This window comes from Myiozetetes cayanensis, unplaced genomic scaffold, assembly GCF_022539395.1.
Source record: "Myiozetetes cayanensis isolate MyiCay16 unplaced genomic scaffold, myiCay2020 scf1, whole genome shotgun sequence".
NCBI lineage: Eukaryota > Metazoa > Chordata > Aves > Passeriformes > Tyrannidae > Myiozetetes > Myiozetetes cayanensis.
Window position 1 is genome coordinate 34789735 of NW_026086604.1, and position 5477 is coordinate 34795211.

The following is a 5477-nucleotide window of genomic DNA, read 5'->3' on the forward strand; positions in this document are numbered from 1 at the left end:
CATTTTCTGATGAAGCACCACACCTCACAAGACCCAGTGAAGCATCTCATGAGAACTAAGCTGCAAACCAGTTAAGCAGCTAAAAACAAATTGGCAGCCAATTTAAATTAACAAAAAAAAAAAAAAAAAGAATTTAGTAGCAATGTTTTCCAGGTAACTAGCAGAAGAGGGATAGATATAACATCCAGTGTATTCCAGTCATACATCACAAACATCTGAATTTTAATCAATTTAACAATTCTTTCTTCCAGAAAAAATATTTCAGTCCCTTCATCCTCTATTTTACAAAGCTGCTAATCCAATCTGATGCAAATACTGGCAAGATTCTTGGGTAATATTGAACAGCAGCTGCATATATTAATGCTTGCAAATAAAATTTCAGCTTTTTTTTCTTAGCAGTAGATATACAATTACATTAGATAATGAACGATCCACAACCTTTAATCTGACCCCTTTGCTGAAATGTAATATCTTAGCTCAGACTAAAGCTAAGCCTCCATTTAGCTTGCTCAAATGCTTAGTCTAGAAATTTTTATTCCTGGACTACGTATAAAGCCAGGATTTCTTTTTTTAACATCTGAGGTTCTTTCAGATGTTTGCAGAACAGGAAAGAAAGGATGCATAAATTCTGATTTCAAGATTAAAGTGTAATGCTTCACATAAGAGGGCACAAACCAAGACAGCTTGTTCATTTGACAGTCCATAAGCTCAACTTAAAATACAGTCATCAACCTAGAGTATCTTGCTTCATTTTACATGAATACCCACTTCATTCTCAAGATGCACATAAACTTGTGCAGGCAGATAAAAAGTTATGGTATCTCTGAGTGGATGAAATTCAAAGCAACAACAAAAAAAATTAAGTTTCTCAAGTGTTACAAACTAATTTTACAGGCAAAGGAAGTTAATTCAGTATTAAGATGACAAGTGCAAATGCACATGGGATATGCAAACGGCTTATAAACTCTCACTGTTAACACTTTGGTTATCACTAAAATTCAGAAGAACACCTAAAGTGGACCCTTGTATTTTAACTACTGTATGCCCTTGAAAATTCCAATGAATTACTGTCTGTTTCCACCTTCTGAATGAAAATGCTGAAGAGTTAACTTTAAAAAATGGTATACACCACATGGGAGACTGAATTCATCCCGTTATAAAGCAATACTTCTCTATTTACATTGTGGCAAACAAGCTAAGACAGACTGAGACAAGCTAAACTCAGAAGACTTTCTCTTTCCAGAGAAGGAAATAAGTGAAGTCGGGAACTTTTCTGCAGATTGTGAGAACAGCATCCAAAGCCAGGCTTCTCTAATGGGCATCCAAAGGATACACCTGAGAGACGTAAGAGTGGAATTTTCCCAGAAAAGGTAGGGAAGTGGAAAGGAATGGTTACTTAGATGGGAGCAAGGCATTCTCTGTCTCTTGAATGTTTTATTAAGAATAGGCTTCTGGAGGAAAATATTTGAAGACCCACCTACTTGCACTCTGCTTGCAGTGTGGCAGAACAGTTTCTCATGAAATACATAGGGAAATCGATTGGAGAAGATGTCCAACTGGTTATTGACTTCTGTTTGTTGCATTTTCACTTGTGGGGAAGGACAAGGTCAGAAAAGAACAGATAACACAAACATTATGCATCCCCTTATATTAATAAGCAGCAAGTTTTATTATTAATATTTGGCTTAGACATCCCTGGACACCGACAGTATCATTAATAAGAATTCTTCCGGATTATTATGAGAAAACCGTTGAAAGCCTGGACTGGATACAAATTTAAATTTTTAACTGAAAGGTTCATATTCATCATATTAAAATGCACTTTATTACAATATATAAAGTAGAACAAACAGTATAGAACAGATGTTTTGAGGAAAATATGCCAGCTGTACACTAATATTTTTATATGAGGCCAAACTAATTTACTTAAAATTCCTATAATCTGTAGAGAAATTATTTCTTCTCCCACGCTAAACTACAGTAGATTTGTCAGGCTGAAAATAGAACAAATAAGGATATGAACAGGTTGCTTTTGTGAAAACTTTCAAACATATTTAATAAGATTGAATGGTCGATTCTTGTGCCAAAGAATTCTTCTAAGTTACCATACTTTAATGGTACGCACAAAAAAACCCCCACAAAATTTAAATCTAGGTTTTGCTGCACTTGAATGGAAAAGAACTGCTCTCAATCTCTCTTAATTTATCAGTAAATTGTATGGATCTTCACCTGGTAAAAGGATAAACAAGGATAAACTGAAAATCTTCCTGTATTTCCTTAAAAAAAATGGTAGGAAAAATTAGTACAAATGGCTTTGAAAATACAATAAACCCATTCCTATAGAGTGATTTGTACTCGAATGCCTAGAATTATTCATTTCAAAAACAATGCTGGAGAAATTTCAAAGACTGTCCCCGCTGGATTTTCACTGTACTAGAATCAGTTGAAGTATGTAAACATCTTTTACCAATAATTTTGAAAAATTAAGGTAGTGGCTACTTACAGAATTCAAAAGACTGTTGCTTCAACTCAGTTTCAGCTATAAAAGATGCAGACTTTTTTAGGAATTTCCTAGGATGACCCTGCTTGAGTAGGAAAGTTGGACCAAACGACCTCAGTTCCAACCTTACCCATTCTGTGATTTTGTGAATATATTTCAAGTGTGTAAATTCTCCTATGAAATAAAAAGCAACTTAAAAATAGAACTTGGACTAAAAAGTGCAAAATAATTCAGATGCTTCCTCCTAAGTGCATTATTTGCACTTGACCTCAACACTACCCTTTGTTTGGTGCCACAGACTTTTCTGGAATAAGAATCATTTTGGCAAGGGGTTTTTGCATCTAAATTTTGCAGACATTGAACAAAGAAACTGCCAGAGTACAAAAAAAAACCCCAACACTAAAAACAAACAAAAAAACCACAAAAACAAAAAACCAAAACAAAATAAAACAAAACAAACAAAAAAACCCAAAACACACACAAAAAAATTAAGTCTAGAATAGCAAAATACATGAAGAAGCAAAATTTGTCTAGTTGTGAATACTGACTTTTTCCCAATGTAAGTCCCTCAAAGCAGTGCCAATGTTTTCTTCAAGCCAACAAACTGCACATTCAGCTGTCAGAAAGTCAAATACCAAAAAACCTACGTTAAAGACGTTGATGTTATGAAGCCAAGAGACGCTCAAAGGTGAGCAAAGGTCATACAACTTTAGTTTGTCCCGCTTGTGTTGGTAGGACAAGCCTTTCAGCAATAACTGTCTGTGAGAATCCCCAGGTCTCTTCAAAGCAAAATAAGCAGTCAAAATGGAAAATACTCAGCATTTCCTCCCTCCTCCTTGTGTCTCTAAATGTGTGTGGTAACATTGTATCTCACTTGTACACTACTAAAATCTTAACACTGAAAACAGAATTACTATTTTTTTTTTCCCCTTGGGGAGCTTTTCCCAGTTTTAAACATTCTGTTGCCTCTCTGGCTCATCAACCCACAGGTGTATAGTTATAGTGCAACTAAGCCTATTCAACAGGGGGTACCTGCTTCTGAAAGGACAACTCTCCTTTCCTTACCCTCCCACCCTCTCCCTTCTACACATCTAAAGTCAGAGAGAACTGGGCAACCATTAATCCAGAAGAAAATGGTTTGAACTGGCTCAGTTTGGATCACAGGAAAACAAACGCTGGCACCAAGGAGAAGGCATCAGGAACAGAAAAGGAGTTCCACTGATCCCTCTATTAGCGAGTTAGCAAGCAGCCATTACAACAGCTTCACCGTATTGAAAAATCAGACCAAAAATGGTATTTCTACATTTATTTAAGATATTAAGCACCATTCCTTTTCTTTCTGGAGGAAAAGAACTTGTGCATTAGGAAGCTGAAGGCTAGAAGTTTCACATGTCCATTAACTAATACAGCACTCCACAGCTGATTTTACAATCTTATATACTATTTTTACAGTACTTTATATGCACATAAAATTCCTTTTAATTTCAGCTGCACATACTAAACTCTCAGCAGTCAGCAAATCGGTCACAACATGACTAACACCATCAGCAATCAAACTCTTCTATTTGTAGATTTGCTAACAATCCTGGAACAGCGTAAGAACTGTCACAGCTCTCTAAATGTGATCACCTCCTTCTCACAATCCCGTCTCATTTTCTAAGCTTTCAAAGCCTGCAACAAAGTGATGAACCCACCTTCTACTAAACCTGATTCAATCCAAGAGCAACGCTCATGCTATTAGAATAAAAGAGGCATGGGATAAAGCAGGAAATATTAAGAGAGCCTGCAAAAATATGAATACTGCAGTGGAAGCAAACTAAGGCTGCACATGCAATCAATTCCTGAACGCTTGACTCTAACAGGAGCTTTCTTTTCACTGGAAACTTCTGCGCATTTTCATAAGATAATTTTGTAATAAAGAAGCAAAAACATGCTGACCCCTTGATGGATCATCAGAAGAACTACATTCTTTCGACTCACAACACTGACCTTTGCCACTTCAGCTGATCAATGACAGTTGGAATAACAGGCAGTAATCCATAAATCAGCCAACAGAGGGAAACAAATAGCTATAAAACCTGTTAGCAAGAAATAGATAGGCATGGAAGCAGCAATTTTTGGGCTGAAGCCAAATTTCACAGTAATTGGGCTTGAAACCTTTACCTCCTAATCTCCTCTTACAATATGCACTTTGCTTATCCCTCCTTTATCCCACTTGCTATTTGTTACACATCTACATTTAAGTGGCATTGTTTCTCTGCTCCCAAATATGGGAGTAGCTTCCCTTTTGAGCTTCCAGAAAACTGCCAGTAAAAATTAAAATTTGTCTCTGCTACTCTGAAGTCTTAACAAACATTTCAAATAACAAGCAAGAAGTGTGAACTGAACTTTTTGTGTTCCCAAGTTCATAAGAGTGCAAGGGGGTTAAGAGAGAAAGCAAAAGTTAGCAAAATAGCCTGTATTCAAAACAAACCTTTGCTACTTAAGCTCCAGAACTCTGATTGCCAGAATCTGTAAATTAATGACTTGAAACACAATAAAAGCAACTGTGTTGGACAGTAAGACATGAAACACGTTCAAATAATATGTGCTATTGCTATTTTAAGCTATAACATATCTGACTTCTACATTGCCGTTCTAAAAAGAGAAAGCTATCCCTGGAGTTTGGTACAGGTTGTTCAGTATTTTGTACAGTCAATACACCCGCTTAACAGTTTTTCAATATTCTCTTCTAGCAGACAATGTGTTGCTGTTTGAACTGAAACAGAAGACATATTTTTTAGACGGTAAAAACTAGTATATAACTGCCCAGTTTAATATGTACTCTTAAATTCTTGTTGCATGGTTCTAACAAAAATCATCTTAACATAGTTGTCAACTCCATGGACCAAAGTATTTTTCTCAAAATATTTTCAAATAAGGGGAAAAACACCTGGATGTTGGGACAATGAAATAAAAAAATTTGAGAAACAGAGTA

The 5477-nt window shown here is 35.9% G+C and overlaps 1 protein-coding gene across 1 annotated transcript in view; it reads left to right on the forward strand.

Moving 5' to 3' along the window:
- Positions 1-5477, forward strand: part of LOC126647092 (aspartyl/asparaginyl beta-hydroxylase-like) — a 724697-nt gene that overhangs the window by 119156 nt on the left and 600064 nt on the right. The gene's annotated exons all lie outside the window — the stretch shown is intronic.